Below are 22675 nucleotides of genomic sequence, written 5' to 3'. Positions count from 1 at the left end.
TTGAATTAGTTGAATTAATAGAACTAGTTTATTTTTAGTAAGAAAATAGTACTATATAGAACTAGCTACCTTATTTTAGTAAGAAAATTAATAGAACAAGTTTATTTTTAGTAAATGCTTAGTTGAATTAGTTTAATTAATAGAACTAGTTGAATTAATAGAAGTAGTTGAATTAGTTGAATTAATATAACTAGTAAGTGTTTAATGTTTCACCTATATGAACATAGGAAATGTCGTCTGACGACGAAAAAGATTTCTTTATGTGCGAATACTATGAAGACCAGCGCGGCCTGTGCGACAGAAATTTCCTTCTTGATGATAGGCGATTCAGCATGAAGCTAGATGAGACCTTTGAAGTGGATACAGTAAGTCACAATGACAAGTCTTTTTTTGTAATTAAGCATGACTTATATATGCTTCATTTGCTTCAACTTATAATTTTTAATTTTCACTATTCTACTAGCGCATCCCCTGCCATGCAAGAATTTTTGTCTTGGATAAGATAGGTTTCAGTGCTATGGAAACTATGGAGGTAAAGAGAGTTTACCTGAAAACCGAGCATGGTTATACTTTCAATGTCAAAGTATACAATGTAGACACGTACACCTATTTTGCATGCAAAACTTGGCAAGCACTATGCAAGGCTTATGCATTTGAGCCTGATATGGTTATCACCTTTGATATTCGTCCGGAAGATGATATTGAAGGTAATAGAGACATCTGGGTCGATGTGCAGACGCCTCCAGTTCTAATGTTATGTGAGTTTCTCAACCATATTTATGTCTTTGATATTGTTTATTCAAAAATAATTGACAACTAATTTCTATTGACATCTTATTTCCATTAAAGCAAACATGTCCGGCGCTTGGTAGATAGGACCTACTACTGTCCCGAAGTTGAACTAAACTGCGAGGAGATAAGTCATTAAGTTTCATGGCATGAGGATCTTCATACTGTCAAGGCAAATTTTCTTCCGGCACTTAGAAATGTTAGTACTCAAAACGTGCGACCAATAGTGATCATATTGAACTACGGTCACATCTATTTAGTAATGATGGTAAGATTTTTACTATTTGTTCTCAGTGCATCTTTTGCATGCATAATTTTTTGCTAAACTTTCATTGCTAAGTATATTAATTACTATACGATGTTCTTCAACAGGGACTCCTGATGACAGTTGTGCCTCAGTGGATCGAGACTAAAGGTCGCATGTCAATGGTTAGCTTACGGCCAAGATATCCTACATTGCACATGAGTGCATTCGGGATTTCTAAAAGCGATGAATGCTTAATAGTGAAAGATTGGAGCAAAATTGTTAACGATCCCAGAGAAGTACTAGGGGCCAACAATGAGAAGCGTAACCCACGATTAGGAGACAGGTTCATCTGCATGCTATGATGAATCAGGAGAGCTATACATGTTCTATGCTATTTTACCTGACAGAGAGCAGCAGGAGTGATTTAGCCAGTTCATGCTCTTAGTACTTGCCCTCTCATGTCCGTGTTCTTCATCCTGAACTTAATATCAAAGAGTGATTTTCTTTTGTGGTGTTATGAATGCTTATAATATCATGACCATGTTGAACTCGATGATATCTTTGCTTCTGGTACAAGTGAATGTTTCTTCTTTAAGCTAGTGTTGGTGGTGATTAGATAGCGGTAATGACTATGATGATTAAATAGTGGTAATGACGACAATGATGATTTTTAGCTAGCTAGTATACTGTTGTTGATGATATGATGCAAGAGTTTTTATATTAACATGATGATGATGATGAGTTATTATATCATTTATGAAAGAAACCGCAGATTAGTTTCAGCTGGATGGATCCTAGCTAAGTGATCAAGTATATGCCATATCCATATTAGCTAGGATCCACATGCATCCAGTCGAAACTAATCTGCGGTACTTTCACCTAACGATTTAACAACTCATTATAATGTAAAACAATCACTAAATTAAATTGAAAACACAAAATTAAAGGGAAAAAAACCAAAACACCCCCAAACATTTTGTACCTATTGGTGTTACCAACCGGTACTAGTGTCCTACACGCACCTGGGCCTAGCTCGTGCCACGTGGTGGCACTTTAGCGCCGGTTCGTGATGAACCGGTACTAAAGGGGGGGGGGTCTTTAGTCCCCACTCTTTAGTGCCGGTTGCGGAACCGGCACTAAAGGCCCTTACAAACCGGTGCTAAAGCCCAGTTCTGCACTAGTGAGGGCTCCACCCACGAAGGGTCCACGAAGAAGCAACCTTGTCTATCCCATCATGACAATTTCCCATGAAGGACTTGCCTCACTAGGGTAGATCTTCATGAAGTAGGCGATCTCCTTACCCTTACAAACTCCATGGTTCAACTCCACAATCTTTACGGCGGCTTCCAAGTGACACCTAACCAATCTAGGAGACAATACTCTCCAAAAGGTAATAGATGGTGTGTTGTTGATGAACTCCTTGCTCTTGTGCTTCAAATGATAATCTCCCCAACACTCAACTCTCTCTCACAGATTTGGCTATGGTGGAAAGATGATTTGAGTGGAAAGAAACTTGGGGAAGGCTAGAGATCAAGATTCATATGGTAGGATTGGAATATCTTGTCCTCAACACATGAGTAGGCGGTTCTATCTTAGAAAATGAGTAGTGGAAGTATAGGTTTGTTCTCATGGCTCTCTCCACGAATGAAGAGTGAGCGGATGGGTATATATAGCCTCCACACAAATCTAACTGTTACACACAGATTCCCAAACTCGGTGGGACCGAATCAGCAAACTCGGTTAGACCGATCCTGGTAAAAATGTGAATGTTAGGCTTTTTGGTGGGACCAATATAGTCATCTCGCTGGGACCGATATGCTAGGGTTAGGGCATAACATAATCCTGGTGTGACCGATCACATAAACTCGGTTGGACCGATTTCAGCAATAGGTACACAGAGGGTTGGTCAGGCAAACTCGATGGGACCGACTCGCTCACTTCGGTGAGACCGAAGTGTTATGAAAAGGAAACAGGGAGTTTACAATGCAGACTCGGTGGGACCGATTTGCTCATTTTGGTGAGACCAAAATGTTACAAAAGGGAAACAAAGAGTTTGTAATCCCATCTCGGTGAGACCGAAGTAACTAGGGTTTGTGGCAGTGGCTATGTCAAGTGAAACTCGGTGGCGCCAGATAGATAAAATCGGTGGGGCCGAATTAGACTTTTAGGTTTAGGACATATGTAGAAATGAGAAAGTGGTTGAGGGTTTTGGAGCATATCACAAAGCATTTTGAGCAAGTAACCCATTGAGCAACACCTCATCCCCTTTTAATAGTATTGGCTTTATTATGGACTCAATGTGATCTTGGATCACTAAAATGAGAATGTAGAGTCTTAAGCTTGTTGCATTTTGAGGGGTCCACATCGCTAGTCCATGCCATGCCAATCATTAAACTTTTTGAAATGATTATCTTGAAAGATCATTAGTTGAATGAACTATATGTTGTTAAGAATTACCAAAACCACCCAGGGATTAGTTGCACTTTCAATCTCCCCCTTTTTGGTAATTGATGACAACATATAGATCAAAGCTTCGACAAATGATAATAAGAATGAATTACATTGACGCTTTGAGAAGTATGTGATAAGCAAGAGCTCCCCCAAAATTTGTGCATTGTTTAAAATTTTCTTCGGACTACAAATGCGCAGTCTGCTAGGATCGTGGGTTGGGTTTCTTCCATGTCACATACATCTTTTTGGAGTGCTCAAAATGATAATAAATAAGAACAAGCACTCATCACCAAGTCAAAGTGAATGATCATATAAGAGATAGATAGTGTTATCATTCAAGCATAAGCATAAAGAGTAATGTGATCAAGCACATGATCATACAAAGTATCTCACACAAAGACATAATGTATCTCAAAGAGGCAAGCAAAGCAAATACGTAGCAAAAAGAGAAAACTCTCTCTCTCTCTCTCTCTCTCCGAAGCCTATGATCTATACACTTTCTCCCCCTTTGGCAACAAGTTACCAAAAAGCTCGAAAATGCATAGTGCTATGCGTCTCTCTAGGCTTGATCTTCAGGAGGTGGTTTTGAGATGACTCCCAGGACGAAAGCTTCTGTAGATGTTGTTGGAGCTGGAGGGGTTGCCACTAGAGGGGCAACCGGAGTTGTGGGAGTTGTGGCTGCAGGTGCTGAAGTTGTAGCTCTAGTGTCTGTCACTAGCACAGCTGTAGACCTCTATGCCCTAGCCACCCTATGGAACACCTGTGTTGTAGCTTTGCCCTTCCTCTCCTGAGCTTCTTCCTAGAGTTCTTCAACAAATGTCCGAATCTCAGTCACTTTCAAGTCCAGGTCATAGAATTTGTCTCTATTATCCTGTCCAAGCTCTCCTGGTTCTGAGTCAGGGTAGCTATTCCTTTCTCAACCCTCGGGATAGATTGAATTAGAAACCCAAGCTGGTCTTGTTTGGACTTGAGAAAGACCTCTGAAGCCTCTGCTGCACTTGGCATTTTGCTGCTTTTGCTGCCCTGGCCTTTTCCTTCTTCTCATGAGCTGCAAGTGAAGATGGATCATTTGCATCCATGACAACTGTGTTGTCCTCAAATTCAGGTAGCAAAGGAAGATGTTCTTTGTCCAAAAGATATGCTCCTTGCTTCATCTTGGAATTGATTATCTCCTGGATGTGTGGAGCATATCCACATCTCTTTTGGTCATATACTGTCCTTTTGATTGTCTTAACAATCAAGCTCACGACCTTTAATTTCTGTGGGACAACATCAAACAACTGCAGCAAGTTGATGGAATGGCCTCTGATCATCCTTTGATCTCCATATTTGGGCAACAAAGTGTGCCTCAAGATAGTGTTTATAGTGGCCAAACCAGATAGCAGATAGTAGACTAATCCAAACTTGTGTGTTTCCAAGGCCTCATCTGGAATTTCCTTATACATGTTGTCCATAGTGTTGTGGTCCTTCTTCTTCTCAGCATACACATCTATTTGATGTTCTTCTTCTTTAGTGGCACTTATGAGCCTAGCCCACTCATCAACAGTTGATTGGTGCATGTGCCCTTCTGTCGTCCACACAATTATTCCATCTAGATAGAAATAAGTTGTTTAGTAGAATTGCATAATGAGCTCATCATTCCATTTGGTGAGCTTCTGACCAACAAAGTCATCAACACCATTAGTTTTGAAGCTTTCATGCACACCTGGGAAATGATCAGCATTTGCATCAATGAATTTCCAGTCCACCCATCTCATATCACTGACTATGGGCTTCTTGCCCAGTGATACGTCCATTTTGCATCATGCTTTTATATCAATATTTATTGCATTATGGGCTGTCATTACACTTTATATCTCAATATTTATGGCTATTCTCTCTTATTTTACAAGGTTTACCATGAAGAGGGGGAATGCCGGCAGCTGGAATTCTGGTTGGAAAAGCAAATGTTGGAAACCTATTCTGCACAACTCCAAAAGTCCTGAAACTCCACGAAACAACTTTTTGGATTTATTAAGAATTTATGAGCGAAAGAAATAGGCCAGGGGGCCCACACCCTGTCCAGGAGACAGGGGGCGCACCCCCCTATAGGGAGCGCCCCCTATCTCCTGGGCCCCCTGGTGGGCCTCCAGCGTCCATCTTCTGCTATATCATCGCTTTTACCCTGGAAAAAATCGTGGGCAAGCTTACGGGGTGAAACTCCGCCACCACGAGGCGGAACCTTGGAGGAATCAATCTAGGGCTCTAGTGGAGCTGTTCTGTGGGGGACACTTCCCTCCGGGAGGGGGAAATCATCACCATCGTCATCACCAACGATCCTCTCATCAGGAGGGGGTCAATCTCCATCAACATCTTCACCAACACCATCTCCTCTCAAACCCTAGTTCATCTCTTGTATCCAATCTTGTATCCGAAACCACAAATTGGTACCTGTGGGTTTCTAGTAGTGTTGATTACTCCTTGTAGTTGATACTTATTGGTTTACTTGGTGGAAGATCATATGTTTAGATCCTTAATGCATATTATGACACCTTTGATTATGAACATGATTATGCTTTGTGAGTAGTTACATTAGTTCCTGAAGACATGGGTGAAGTCTTGCTATTAGTAGTCATGTGAATTTGGTATTCGTTCGATATTTTGATGAGATGTATGTTGTCTCTCCTCTAGTGGTGTTATGTGAACGTCAACTACATGAAACTTCACCATTATTTGGGCCTATAGGAAGGCATAGGTAACTAATAAGTAGATGATGGGTAGCTAGAGTGACAAAATCTTAAACCCTAGTTTATGCGTTGCTTCGTTAGGGGTTCATATGGGCCCATATGTTTAATGTTGTGGTTAGGTTTACCTTAATACTCCTTTTTGTAGTTGTGGATGCTTGCAATAGGGGTTAATCATAGGTGAGATGCTTGTCCAAGTTAGGGCAGTACCCAAGTGCCGGTCCACCCACATATCAAATTATCAAAGTACCGAACGCGAATCATATGAGCGTGATGAAAACTAGCTTGACGATAATTCCCAATGTGTCCTCTGGAGCTCCTTTATCATTATTAGAATTTGTCCAGGCTTATCCTTTGCTACATAAAGGATTGGGCCACCTTGCTGCACCTAATTTACTTTGTTTACTTGTTACTTGTTACTATTTATCTTATCACAAAACTATCTATCACCTACAATTTCAGTGCTTGCAGAAAACCTTACTGAAAACCGCTTATCATTTCCTTCTGCTCCTCGTTGGGTTCGACACTCTTACTTATCAAAAGGACTACGATAGATCCCCTACACTTGTGGGTCATCAAGACTCTTTTCTGGCGCCGTTGTCGGGGAGTGTAGCGCTTTTGGTGAGTGGAACTTGGTAAGGAAACATTTATTTAGTGTGCTGAAATTTTCTATTACTTGTCACTATGGAAACTAATCCTTTGAGGGGCTTATTTGGGGTATCTTCACCCCAACCAGAAGAGCAAAGATATTCTCCTCAACCTACTGAACCTTATGAAAATATTCACTTTGAGATTCCTTCGGGTATGATAGAAAAATTGCTAGCTAATCCTTTTGCAGGAGACGCAACTTTGCATCCCGACTTACACCTTATCTTTGTGGATGAAGTTTGTGAATTATTTAAGCCTATAGGTATCCCCGATGATGTTGTCAGAAGGAAGGTCTTCCCTTTATCTTTGAAGGGAGATGCAATGACATGGTATAGGCTATGTGATGATACGAGATTTTGGAATTATAAGCGACTGAAGTTGGAATTTCACCAGAAGTTCTACCCTATGCATCTTGTTCATCGTGATCGTAATTACATATATAATTTCTGGCCTCGTGAAGGAGAAAGCATCGCGCAAGCTTGGAGGAGGCTTAAATCCATGTTATATTCATGCCCTAATCATGAGCTCTCTCGAGAAATGATTATTCAGAATTTTTATGCTCGGCTTTCTCTTGATAATCGCAACCTGCTCGATACTTCCTGTGCTGGTTCCTACATGCTGAAGACTATTGATTTCAAATGGGACTTATTCGAAAGAATTAAACACAATTCTGAAGATTGGGGTTCCGACGATGCTAAGGAGTCAGGTATGACACCTAAGTTCGATTGTATTAAATCTTTTATGGATACCGATGCTTTCCGTGGGTTTAGCTCTAAGTATGGACTTGACTCTAAGATAGTAGCTACTTTTTGTGAAACTTTTGCTACTCACGTTGATCTCCCTAAAGAGAAGTGGTTTAAATATAATCCTCCTGTTGAAGTGAAAGTAGTTGCACCTATTATAGTCGAAGAAAAGACTATTACATATAGTGATCCTATTATTCCTACTGCTTATGTCGAAAAACCACCTTTTCCTGTTAGGATAAAAGATCATGCTAAAGCTTCAACTGTTGTTCGTAAGAGTAATACTAGGACTTATACACTTCCTGAGCAAATTAATGTTGAACCTAGTATTGCTATGATTAAAGATCTCTTGGATGAAGACTTAGATGGGCATGTTATCTCTTTCGTGGGTGAAACTGCTAATATTGCTAGACCCGATACTAAGACACGTAGACCTGTTGTAGGCACGCCTGTTATTTCTGTTAGAATAGGAGATAATTGTTATCATGGCTTATGTGATATGGGTGCTAGTGCTAATGCGATACCTTATGATCTTTATAAAGAAATTATGCATGATATTGCACCTGTTGAATTAGAAGACATTGATGTTACTATTAAGCTTGCTAATAGGGACACCATTAAAACTATTGGGATTGTTAGAGATGTTGAAGTCTTGTGTGGAAAGATTAAATACCCTGCTGATTTCCTTGTTCTTGCTTCCCCACAAGATAATTTTTGTCCCATTATTTTTGGTAGACCCTTTTAGACTACTGCCAGTGCTAAGATTAATTGTGAAAGGAATATTGTCACTGTTGGCATAGATGGTATGTCTCATGAGTTTAATTTCGCTAAGTTTAGTAGACAACCTCGTGAAAGGGAACCACCTAGTAAGGATGAAATTATTGGTCTTGCTTCCATTGCTGTTCCCCCAACTGATCTGTTAGAACAATATTTTTAGACCATGAAAATGATATGTTTATGAAGGAAAGGGAAGAAATAGATGAAGTGTTCCTTAAACAAGAACCTATGCTAAAACATAACCTTCCCGTTGAAATTCTTGGGGATCCCCCTCCACCCAAGGGTGATCCCGTGTTCGAACTCAAACCCTTACTTGATAATCTCAAGTATGCTTATCTTGATGAAAAAGAAATATATCATGTTATTATTAGTGCTAACCTTTCAGAGAAAGAAGAAGAAAGATTATTAAAAACTTTGAAGAAGCACCGAGTTGCCATTGGATATACTCTGGATGATCTTAAGGGCATTAGTCCCACATTATGTCAGCACAAAATTTCAGTGGAGAAAGATGCCAAACCAGTTAGAGATCCTCAAATACGATTAAACCCCAAAATTAAGGAAGTGGTAAGAAAGGAGATTCTAAAACTCCTTGAGGCAGGTATTATTTATGCCGTTGCTGATAGTGAATGGGTAAGCCCTGTCCATTGTGTCCCTAAAAAGGGAGGTATTACCGTTGTTCCTAATGATAAAGATGAATTGATCCCGCAAAGAATTATTACAGGCTATAGGATGGTAATTGATTTCCGTAAGTTAAATAAAGCTACTAAGAAAGATCATTACCCTTTACCTTTTATTGATCAAATGCTAGAAAGGTTATCCAAACACACACATTTTTGCTTTCTAGATGGTTATTCTGGCTTCTCTCAAATACCTGTGTCCGCGCAGGATCAATCTAAAACTACTTTTACTTGCCCTTTTGGTACTTTTGCTTATAGACGTATGCCTTTTGGTTTATGTAATGCACCTGCTACCTTTCAAAGATGCATGATGGCTATATTTTCTGATTTTTGTGAAAAGATTTGTGAGGTATTCATGGATGACTTCTCCGTCTATGGATCCTCTTTTGATGATTGTTTGAGCAAACTTGATCGAGTTTTGCAGAGATGCGAAGACACTAGTCTCGTCCTGAATTGGGAAAAGTGTCACTTTATGGTTAATGAAGGCATTGTCTTGGGGCACAAGATCTCCGAGAGAGGTATTGAAGTTGATAAAGCCAAAGTTGACGCTATTGAAAAAATGCCATCTCCCAAGGACATAAAAGGTATAAGAAGTTTTCTTGGTCATGCCGGTTTTTATATGAGGTTTTTTAATGAGTTTTCTAAAATCTCTAGGCCTCTGACTAATTTGTTGCAAAAGGATATCCCTTTTGTCTTTGATGATGATTGTGTAGAAGCATTCAAAACACTTAAGAAAGCTTCGATCACTTCACCTATTGTTCAGCCACCTGATTGGAACTTACCTTTGAAATTATGTGTGATGCTAGTGATTATGCTATAGGTGCTATTTTAGGGCAAAGAGTCGATAAGAAATTGAATGTTATCCAGTATGATAGTAAGACTCTTGATACTGCCCAAAGAAATCATGCTACTACTGAAAAAGAGTTCTTAGCAGTTGTGTTTGCATGTGATAAGTTTAGGCCTTATATTGTTGATTCCAAAGTTACTATTCACACTAATCATGCTGCTATTAAATATCTCATGGAAAAGAAAGATGTTAAGCCTAGACTCATTAGATGGGTTCTCTTGCTCCAAGAATTTGACTTGCATATTATTGATAGAAAGGGAGCTGAGAACCTCTTGATAACCCACAAGTATAGGGGATCGCAACAGTTTTCGAGGGTAGAGTATTCAACCAAAATTTGTTGATTCGACACAAGGGGAGCCAAAGAATATTCTCAAGTATTAGCAGCTGAGTTGTCAATTCAACCACACCTGGAAACTTAGTATCTGCAGCAAAGTGTTTAGTAGCAAAGTAATATGATAGTGGTGGTAACTGTAACAAAAGTAAAGACAGCAAAAGTAATGTTTTTGGTATTTTGTAGTGATTGTAACAGTAACAACGGAAAAGTAAATAAGCGAGAACCAGTATATGGAAAACTTGTAGGCACCGGATCAATGATGGATAATTATGCTGAATGTGGTTCATCATGTAACAGTCATAACATAGGGTGACACAGAACTAGCTCCAGTTCATCAATGTAATGTAGGCATGTATTCCGAATATAGTCATACGTGCTTATGGAAAAGAACTTGCATGACATCTTTTGTCCTACCCTCCCGTGGCAGCGGGGTCCTATTGGAAACTAAGGGATATTAAGGCCTCCTTTTAATAGAGAACTGGAACAAAGCATTAGCACATAGTGAATAGATGAACTCCTCAAACTATGGTCATCACCGGGAGTGGTTCCGATTATTGTCACTTCGGGGTTGCCGGATCATAACACATAGTAGGTGACTATAGACTTGCGAGATAGGATCAAGAACTCATATATATTCATGAAAACATAATAGGTTCAGATCTGAAATCATGGCACTCAGGCCCTAGTGACAAGCATTAAGCATAGCAAAGTCATAGCAACATCAATCTCAGAACATAGTGGATACTAGGGATCAAACCCTAACAAAACTAACTCGATTACATGATAAATCTCATCCAACCCATCACCGTCCAGCAAGCCTACGATGGAATTACTCACGCATGGCGGTTAGCATCATGAAATTGATGATGGAGGATGGTTGATGATGACGACGACAACGAATTCCCCTCTCCGAAGCCCCGAACGGACTCCAGATCAGCCCTCCCGAGAGAGATTAGGGCTTGGAGGCGGCTCCGTATCATAAAACGCGATGATTTCTTCTCTCTGGTTTTTTTCTCCCCGAAATCCAATATATGGAGTTGGAGTTGGCGTCGGAGGGCCACTAGGGGTCCCAAGAGGTAGGGGCGCGCCTAGGGGGGGCGCCCCCCACCCTCGTGGACATGGTGTGGGCCCCCTGGTCTTCATCTTTTGTGAGGATTTTTTATTAATTATCCTAAGATATTTCGTGAAGTTTTAGGTCGTTCCGAGAACTTTTATTTTCTGCACAAAAACAACACCATGGCAATTCTGCTCAAAACAGCGTCAGTCCGGGTTAGTTCGATTCAAATCATACAAGTTAGAGTCCAAAACAAGGGAAAAAGTGATTGGAAAAGTAGATACGACGGAGATGTATCAACTCCCCCAAGCTTAAACCCTTGCTTGTCCTCAAGCAATTCAGTTGACAAACTGAAAGAGAAAAAGAAAAACTTTTACAAACTCTATTTGCTCTTGTTGTTGTAAACATGAAAAGCCTGCATTCAAGTTTCAGCAAATATTATGAACTAACTATTCTCACAATAACACAAAGGTCTCACAATTACTCATATCAATAGCATAATTAGCTAGCGAGCTATAATAACAAAACTCGGATGACAACACTTTCTCAAAATAATTATAACATGATATAACGAAATGGTATCTCGCTAGCCCTTTCAGAGACCGCAAAACATAAATGCAGAGCACCTTCAAAGATCAAGGACTGACTAAACATTGTAATTCATGGTAAAAGAGATCCAGCCAAGTCATACCCAATATAAACCAATAAAAATGAATGCAAACGACAGTGTGCTCTCTAGCGGATGCTTTTTAATAAGAAGGAGGATGACTCAACATAAAAGTAAATAGATAGGCCCTTCGCAGAGGGAAGCAGGGATTTGTAGAGGTGCCAGATCTCAGTTTTAAAATAGAGATTGAATAACATTTTGAGAGGCATACTTTTGTTGTCAACGCAACAACTATGAGATGAGGATATCTTCCATGCTAAATAAATTATAGTAGGTCCCAAACAGAATGGTAAAGTTTATACTCCCCTTTCTCCACAAGCATCAATCCATGGCTTGCTCGAAACAACGAGTGCCTCCAACATTCAACGGGTCCCAAGGGGAGTTTTGTTTGTAATTATTTTGATTTAGTTTGCATAAAGCATGGGACTGGGCATACCGGTGACCAACCATTTTCTCATGAATGAGGAGCGGAGTCCACTCCTCTTGAGAATAACCGCCTAACATGGAAGATATGGGCAGCCCTAGTTGAAACATGAGCTGCTCTTGAGTATACAAAACGGAATTTCATTTGAAGGTTTGGAGTTTGGCACATACAAATTTACTTGGAGCGGCAGGTAAATACCGCATATAGAAAGGTATAGTGGACTCATATGGAACAACTTTGGGGTTTTAAGGAGTTTGGATGCACAAGCAGTATTCCCGCTTAGTACAAGTGAAGGCTAGCAAAAGACTGGGAAGCGACCAAGTGGGAGAGCGACAACAGTCGTAAACATGCATCAAAATTAATTTACACCGAATACAAACATGAGTAGGATATAATCTACCATGAACATAAATATCATGAAGGCTATGTTGATTTGATTCAACTACATGCGTGAACATGTGCCAATCTAGTCACTCAATTCATTTAAAGGAGGATACCATCCCCTCATACCACATCATAATCATTCTAATAGCATGTTGGCACACAAGGCAAACCATTATAACTCATAGCTAATCAGGCATGGCAGAAGCAACTATAATCTCTAAATGTCATTGCAAATATGCTTACTTCATAATAGCTAACCCAGGAACGATGAATCATCATATTTACAAAACCAAGAGAGATCAAGTTCATATTAGCTTTTCTCATCCCAATAAGTCCATCATATATCATCATTATTGCCTTTCACTTGCACGACCGAAGGATGTGAATAATAATAAGAGTGCACGTGCATTGGACTAAGCTGGAATCTGCAAGCATTCAACTCAAGAGAGAAGACAAGTAATATGGGCTCTAAGTTAAATAATCATTCATGCATATATGAGCCACTAAGCATTTTCAATATGGTCTTCTCGACCCCCAAAGAAAGGAAAATAAAAAACTATTTACACGGGAAGGCTCCCAACAAACAAAAGAAGAACGGGAAATATTTTTGGGTTTTCCGTTTTAATTACTACAACAAAGAAATAAAGTACTACTAATTTTTGTTTTTTTTCTTAAGGTTTATTAAACACACAAGAAGAAAGTAGGAAAAAGAAAATAAAACTAGCATGGATATTACGGTGAAAGAGTATGAACAGCGACATCTAGCAATGAGTGTGTGTAAACATGAATGTAATGTCGGTGGGAAATACGTACTCCCCAAAGCTTAGGCTTTTAGCCTAAGTTGGTCTATTGCCAGGAATGGCCTGGCTGATACCCATAAGTGAAGCTGGGGTCATACTGTGATGGAGAAGGCTCCGGCTGCCATTGGTCGGCAGCCTCCTCTGGATCCCAAGAATAAACAGATAGTCGTGGAGGCTCATCTTGGGGCTCCAGTTCCGGGGCGGGTGAAGGATTTCGATAGGCTTGAATGGCCGCCCACGGAACGATGTGAGGACCTGTAGACAAGTTAAACAAAGAGGGAGCAGGCAAAGTAATAATCCCAGGGTGATGTTTATCAAAGTACAATTTATATTTGAGCTCCCTTCACGGCTTTTAACAAGAAAATCATGCGCTAGCATACTCCTATAATCTAAATAAGCACGAGGCAGCGATGTTTCCTCTTCCTCCTCATGCCTAATAGGTATTTCAAAATGTTCACCTAGGCGTGAGGCATAAATGCCTCTGAAGATAGGGCCTTTAGTACGGTTCAGACTTAACCGCCTAGCAACAATTCCACCCATACTAACAGAGTTATTTCGGTATAAATCATGGAACAAAATGATAACATCAGGAATACTAAGGTTTCCATAGTTTCCGCGGCCTATCAGGAAACGACTAGCAAATAAGGCAAAGTAGCGTAAAACAGGAAAATGAATGCTAGTGATTCTTGCATCAGAAACCTTCCGGGTTTCTCCGACCGTGATAATGTTAATAAAAGCTTCTACTTCATTACGGTGTGGTTCATCCAAGGTGCCCTCAAGAGGTATTTTGGAAACCTCGCAAAATTCAGCTAATGGCATCGTCTTAACAACGTCATATAAATGAAATTCTACCGATGGAGGTGAACTCTTAGGGAAAAAGTATAAATTTTGCACAAAAGTATTTGTGAGTAAGAGATACTAATGACGTTGGTCGCGGAGGAAATCGGTGAGGCCAGCATTCTCAATTAGTAAGTAGAAGTCTTCATAAATCCCAGCTCTCCTCAAGAAGTCATCGGAAGGCCATTCACATGGCCGGACCTCCGCGGTGCGAGGCAAATTAAATTTGGGCTTCTGTTCTTCTTCTTTTTGTTTTTCCTTCGAGCTTCGGCTCGATGAGCCCCTCAAAAATCTTTTCATTATTTCTGAAACAATCTGAAATTTTTAATAACTTCAAATAAAAGTGAACCAACTTCAATAAAATTGATAGCAACAACTCCTAGAAGTGCCTAGAGCCTATATAAAGCATTGGTACTAATTGGAACCATATAAATTTGACATGCAAGCTCAAGAACATGGTCACCTATGCAGCACAAATTTGCAATGAATAAAGCACTAGAACAAAAACTAATTGGACCAATGGAGGAGTCACATACCAAGGAACAATCTCCCCAAGCAGTTTTGTGAGAGGTGCTTTGAGCAAGGAGATCGAAAATCATAGCAATAGGGGCTGGAACTCGTGCTTGAGTTTGTTTTTCGTGTTTGTGTGAGGCAGAGGAAGAAGATGGATGCAGGAATAAGTGGAGGAGGGCCACCGTGGGCCCACGAGGCAGGGGGCGCGCCCAGGGGGTAGGGCGCGCCCTCCACCCTCGTGGCCAGGTGGCAGCTCCCCCGCGGTGATTTTTGCACAATAAATTCTTAAATATTCCCGAAAAAATCATATTAAATTGGCATGGCATTCTGAGAACTTTTATTTTCGGGAAATTTTTATATTATAAGGATAAGTCGGACAGACAGAAAAGTACTATTTTACTTTATTTCTACTAAAAATCAGAAAATATAAAGAGGGTACAGAAGGTTGTGCTTCTAGTTTCATCCATCTCGTGATCATCAAAATGAATCCACTAACAAGGTTGATCAAGTCTTGTTAACGAGCTCATTCCGATTAACACGGAACTGGAGAAATTTCGAATAGCACTAAGTTACCTCAACGGGGATATGAAAATCCCCAACAATAAGTATATCATACTTCTTCTTGACAGTAGGGAGAGGAAATTCAAAACCTCCAAATATAATCGATGGAATTTTTCCAATAGAGTTGACACTATAAACTTGAGGTTGTTTCCTCGGAAAATGTTGTGTGTGTTCATTGCCATTAACATGAAAAGTGGCATTGCCTTTTTTGCAATCAATAACAGCCCCTGCAGTATTAAGGAAAGGTCTTCCAAGAATAATAGACATACTATAATCCTCAGGAATATCAAGAATAACAAAGTCCGTTAAAATAGTAACGTTTGCAACCACAACAGGCACATCCTCACAAATACCGACAGGTATAGCAGTTGATTTATCAGCCATTTGCAAAGATATTTCAGTAGGTGTCAACTTATTCAAGTCAAGTCTGTGATATAAAGAGAGAGGAATAACATTAACACCGGCTCCAAGATCACACAAAGCGGTTTTAACATAATTTCTCTTAATGGAGCATGGTATAGTAGGTACTCCAGGATCTCCAAGTTTCTTTGGTATTCCACCCTCAAAAGTATAATTAGCAAGCATGGTGGAAATTTCAGCTTCAGGTATCTTTCTTTTATTAGTAATAATATCCTTCATATACTTAGAATAAGGATTTGTTTTGAGCACATCAGTTAATCGCATATGCAAAAAGATAGGTCTAATCATTTCAGCAAAGCGCTCAAAATCCTCATCATCCTTTTTCTTGGATGGTTTCGGGGGAAAAGGCATGGGTTTTTGAACCCATGGTTCCCTTTCTTTACCATGTTTCCTAGCAACGAAGTCTCTTTTATCATAGCGTTGATTCCTTGATTGTGGGTTATCAAGATCAACAGCAGGTTCAACTTCTACATCATTATCATTACTAGGTTGAGCATCAACATGAACATTATCATTAACATTATCTCTAGATTCATGTTCATCACCTGATTGTGTTTCAGCATCAGAAATAGAAATATCATTTGGATTCTCAGGTGGCTCAGCGATAGGTTCACTAGAAGTTTGCAAAGTCCTATCATTTTTCTTTTTCTTATTTTTAGAAGAACTAGGTACATCAATATTATTTCTCTGAGAATCTTGCTCGATTCTCTTAGGGTGGCCTTCAAGATACAAAGGTTCCTGAGTCATTCTACCGGTTCTAGTAGCCACTCTAACAGCATAATCATTTTTCTTACTATTCATTTCATCAAGCGCTTCTTTTTGAGCTTTAAGTACTTGTTCTACTTGAGTGGTAACCATAGAAGCATGTTTGCTAACAAGTTTAAGTTAACCTCTAATATCAGCCATATAATCACCCAAGTGTTTAATCATATAGGCATCTTGTTTTAATTGTCTACCAAAATAAGCATTAAAGTCATCTTGCTTAAACATAAAGTTATCAAACTCATCCAAGCACTGACTAGCAATTTTAGTAGGAGGGACTTCAGCTTTATCATATCTATAGAGAGAATTTACCTTTACTACCTGTGTCGGGATATCGGGAGGTTCTTCAGTAAATAAGTAATTGAGATCATATACTTCTTCAACAGGCGGTAAATTAAGACCGTGTATTTCTTCAATAGGAGGTAAATTCTTAACATCTTTGGCTTTAATACCTTTTTCTTTCATAGATTTCTTTGCCTCTTGCATATCATCAGGACTGAGAAATAGAACACCCCTCTTCTTCGGAGTTGGTTTAGGAATAGGCTCAATAATTGGCTCAGGAGCTGGTTCAGGAGGTGCCCAATTATTTTCATTTGTCAACATATTGTTCAATAGAATTTCCGCTTCATCCGGTGTTCTTTCCCTGAAAAGAGAACCAGCACAACTATCCAGGTAATCTCTGGAAGCATCGGTTAGTCCATTATAAAAGATATCAAGTATTTCAGGTTTCTTGAGAGGATGATCAGACAAAGCATTAAGTAATTTGAGAAGCCTCCCCCAAGCTTGTGGGAGACTCTCTTCTTCGATTTGCACGAAGTTATATATTTCCCTCAAGGATGCTTGTTTCTTATGAGCAGGGAAATATTTAGCAGAGAAGTAATAAATCATATCCTGGGGACTTTGCACACAACCAGGATCAAGAGAATTAAACCATATCTTAGCATCACCCTTTAATGAGAACGGAAATATTTTGAGTAAATAAAGATAGCGCGATCTCTCATTATTAGTAAACAGGACAGCTATATCATTCAACTTAGTAAGATGTGCCACAACAGTTTCAGATTCATAGCCATAGAAAGGATCGGATTCAACCAAAGTAATTATATCTGGATCAACATAAAAATCATAATAATCCTTATCGGGAACACAAATAGGTGAAGTGGCAAAAGCAGGGTCGGGTCTCATTCTATCTCTAAGAGATTCTTTACCCCATTTAATTAGCAACCTCTTCAGTTCATATCTATCCTGGCAAGCAAAAATAGCGGCAGAAGATTCTGCATCAAAAAGATAACCTTCAGGAATAGGAGGCATATTTTCATCATCACTCTCATCATTGTATTCAGGTGCAGTAATTTCTCTTTCTTTAGACCTAGCAATTTGCTCATCAAGAAATTCACCAAGGGGCACAGTAGTATCAAGCATAGAAGTGGCATCATCAATAACATGCGACATATCAGAATTCATAGTGGTAGCAGGTTTAGGCGTCGCAAACTTACTTATAACAGAAGGAGAATCTAGTGTAGAGCTAGATGGCAGTTCCTTACCTCCCCTCGTAGTTGAGGGCAAAATCTTGGTCTTAGCGTCTTTCAAGTTCTTCATAGTGTCCAGCAGATATAAATCCCAAGTGACTCAAAGAATAGAGTTATGCTCCCCGGCAACGGCGCCAGAAAAAGGTCTTGATAACCCACAAGTATAGAGGATCGCAACAGTTTTCGAGGGTAGAGTATTCAACCCAAATTTGTTGATTCGACACAAGGGGAGCCAAAGAATATTCTCAAGTATTAGCAGCAGAGTTTTAAATTCAACCACACCTGGAAACTTAGTATCTGCAGCAAAGTGTTTAGTAGCAAAGTAATATTATAGTGGTGGTAACGGTAACAAAAGTAAAGACAGCAAAAGTAATGTTTTAGGTATTTTGTAGTGATTGTAATAGTAACAACAGAAAAGTAAATAAGCGAGAACCAGTATATGGAAAACTCGTAGGCACCGGATCAATGATGGATAATTATGCCGGATGTGGTTCATCATGTAACAGTCATAACATAGGGTGACACAGAACTAGCTCCAGTTCATCAATGTAATGTAGGCATGTATTCCGAATATAGTCATACGTGCTTATGGAAAAGAACTTGCATGACATATTTTGTCCTACCCTCCCGTGGCAGCGGGGTCCTATTGGAAACTAAGGGATATTAAGGCCTCCTTTTAATAGAGAACTGGAACAAAGCATTAGCACATAGTGAATACATGAACTCCTCAAACTATGGTCATCACCGGGAGTGGTTCCGATTATTGTCACTTCGGGGTTGTCGGATCATAACACATAGTAGGTGACTATAGACTTGCAAGATAGGATCAAGAACTCACATATATTCATGAAAACATAATAGGTTCAGATCTGAAATCATGGCACTCGGGCCCTAGTGACAAGCATTAAGCATAGCAAAGTCATAGCAACATCAATCTCAGAACATAGTGGATACTAGGGATCAAACCCTAACAAAAGTAACTCGATTACATGATAAATCTCATCCAACCCATCACCGTCTAGCAAGACTATGATGGAATTACTCACGCACGGCAGTGAGCATCATGAAATTGATGATGGAGGATGGTTGAAGATGACGACAGCGACGAATTCCCCTCTCTGGAGCCCCGAACGGACTCCAGATCAGCCCTCCCGAGAGAGATTAGGGCTTGGCGGCGGCTCCGTATCATAAAACGTGATGATTTCTTCTCTTTAATTTTTTTCTCCCCGAAAGCCAATATATGGAGTTGGAGTTGGCGTCGGAGGGCCACCAGGGGGCCCATGAGGTAGGGGGGCGCGTCTAGGGGGGCGCCCCCCACCCTCGTGGACAGGGTGTGGGCCCCCTGGTCTTCATCTTTTGCGAGGATTTTTTATTAATTATCCTAAGATATTCCGTGGAGTTTCAGGTCGTTCCGAGAACTTTTATTTTCTGCACAAAAACAACACCATTGCAATTCTGCTGAAAACAGCGTCAGCCCGGGTTAGTTCCATTCAAATCATACAAGTTAGAGTCCAAAACAAGGGCAAAAGTGTTTGGAAAAGTAGATACGACGGAGACGTATCAGAACCCAGTTGCAGATAACATGCCTAGGTTAGAGAATGTTCTTGATGACCCACTGCCTATTAATGATAGTTTTCCTGATGAACAATTAGCGGTTGTCAATGCTTCCCGTACTACTCCTTGGTATGCTGATTATTCTAATTACATTGTTGCTAAATATATATACCGCCTAGTTTCACATACCATCAAAAGAAAAAGTTCATTTATGATTTAAGACATTACTTCTGGGATGATCCACACCTTTATAAAGAAGGAGTAGATGGTATTATTAGACGTTGTGTGCCTGAGCATGAACAGGAACAAATCCGACGCAAGTGTCACTCTGAATCTTATGGAGGACACCACGCGGGAGATAGAACTGCACACAAGGTACTACAATCTGGTTTTTATTAGCCTACTCTCTTCAAAGATGCTCGTAAGTTTGTCTTATCTTGTGACGAATGTCAAAGAATAGGTAACATTAGCAGACGTCAAGAAATGCCTATGAATTACTCTCTTGTTATTGAACCATTTGATGTTTGGGGCTTTGATTATATGGGACCTTTTCCTGCCTCAAATGGTTATACACATATTTTAGTTGCTGTTGATTACGTTACTAAGTGGGTAGAAGCTATTCCAACTAGCAGTGCTGATCATAACACTTCTATTAAAATGCTTAAAGAAGTTATTTTTCTGAGGTTTGGAGTCCCCAGATATCTTATGACTGATGGTGGTTCACACTTTATTCATCATGCTTTCCGTAAGATGCTTGCTAAGTATGATGTCAATCATAGAATCGCATCTCCTTATCAACCGCAGTCTAGTGGTCAAGTAGAGTTGAGCAATAGAGAGCTCAAATTAATTTTGCAAAAGATTGTGAATAGATCTAGAAAGAATTGGTCCAAAAAACTTGATGATGCATTATGGGCCTATAGAACTGCATACAAAAATCCTATGGGTATGTCTCCATATAAGATGGTTTATGGAAAAGCATGTCATTTACCTCTTGAACTTGAACATAAAGCATATTGGGCTATTAAAGAGCTCAATTATGACTTCAAACTTGCTGGTGAGAAGAGGTTGTTTGATATTAGCTCACTTGATGAATGGAGAACCCAAGCATATGAGAATGCCAAGCTCTTCAAAGAAAAAGTCAAACGCTGGCATGATAAGAGGATACAAAAGCGTGAGTTTAACGTAGGAGATTATGTGTTATTATTCAACTATCGTTTAAGATTTTTTGCAGGAAAACTTCTCTAAAAATGGGAAGGTCCCTACGTTATCGAGGAATTCTATCGTTCTGGTGCTATAAAAATTAACAACTTCGAAGGCACAAATCCGAGGGTGGTTAATGGTCAAAGAATTAAGCATTATATTTCAGGTAATCCTATCAATGTTGAAACTAATATTATTGAAACCATAACCCTAGAGGAATACATAAGAGACACTTTCCAGAATGTTCCAGACTCCGAAAAGGCATAGGTACGTGGTACGGTAAGTATACCAACTCCAAAACAACTCTAATGGCATTTTTATCAGTTTTGGATTATTTAAGAATTTTAGGAAGAAAGAAGTAGTCCGAAATGGACACGAGGCTCCCACGAGAAAGGAGGGCACCCCCCCCCCTGTAGGGCGCGCCCCCCTGTCTCATGGGCACCTCGTGTGCCTCCCGGACTCCGTTTTCTTGTATGTTATACTCCCGAAGGTTTTGACCATCGTATCACGCAATTATCCTCTGTTTTTGTTTCGAGCTATTCCTGTTGCAGAATAAAGCAAGATGTCTTCTCAGGAATCAGTTGGGGAGAGCCGGGTGTCTCACCCAATGCCATGTCTAGGAGCAAACGGCGATGTCCATCACTTTGGACCATCAACGGAGGATGAGATGGAGGCTGATTTGAAAAGGATAGATGCCATGGAGGAAGATCAAGAAGTTACCTCTCGTCTCCAAGCATATTTCACTATGGGGGAACTACCTAGCCTGGCTGTCCCTGCCTCGGTCATCCCTTCCAACTCTAGATTTCTTTCTTATGAAAATATGAAAAAGAGTTTCATGCGTTCTCCAGAAGCTATGCAGCATCCTTGGGTAAAAGGGGCCTTGGCCGTTACGGGCAAGCTCCTAAAGAAACTTTGGACCTCAAACGACAAATCAATAAGCTCGAGGAGGAGAACCGTATCCTGAAGGGCATCATCGCCAAGAAGATCACAACACCAACCGTGAAGAAGGAGAAATAATTACATGGGTATGGGCACTCCCCTTGGCAACCGCCAAGCTTGGGGGAAGTGCCCCGGTATCGTATCACCATCACACTCCTATCTTTACCGCTTTATTTAGTTCGATCCTTTTAGTAGTATCTTGATCTAGTAGATTGAAGTTTTGATATCAAGTAGTTTTGAGTTTTGCTTAGCGATCTCTTTATGTAACCGAGTCCGTGTGCTATCTATAATAAAGATTAGTGTTGAGTCAAGGGCTTTGCTATGTTGCTATGATCTTGAGAAAGTAGAAAGAACAAAAGATTTCATATTGAAATGGATAGTGATAACTTCACACATAGAAAGTATGAGGCATAAAAATTGTTGAGAGTTGATAAGCGTAGCCTTGGTCATCATTGCAATTAATAGGAAGTGATAAGGAAAGAGGGGTTCTCATATAGATATATTATCTTGGACGTCTTTTATGATTGTGAAGCACTCGTTAAGTATGACATGCTAAAAGAGTTGATGTTGGACAAGGAAGACAACGTAATGGTTTATGTTTTCCGACATGTCAGTTAAAGTATATTGTCATTGACCTTCCAAACATGTTGAGCTTGCCTTTCCCCCTCTTGCTAGCCAAAATTCCTTGCACCAAGTAGAGATACTACTTGTGCTTCCAAATATCCTCAAACCCAGTTTTGCCATGAGAGTCCACCATACCTACCTATGGATTGAGTAAGATCCTTCAAGTAAGTT

The sequence above is a fragment of the Triticum aestivum genome, chromosome 7B (assembly GCF_018294505.1).
Source record: "Triticum aestivum cultivar Chinese Spring chromosome 7B, IWGSC CS RefSeq v2.1, whole genome shotgun sequence".
Classification (NCBI taxonomy): Eukaryota; Viridiplantae; Streptophyta; class Magnoliopsida; order Poales; family Poaceae; genus Triticum; species Triticum aestivum.
Note: the sequence above shows the minus strand (reverse complement) of the source record.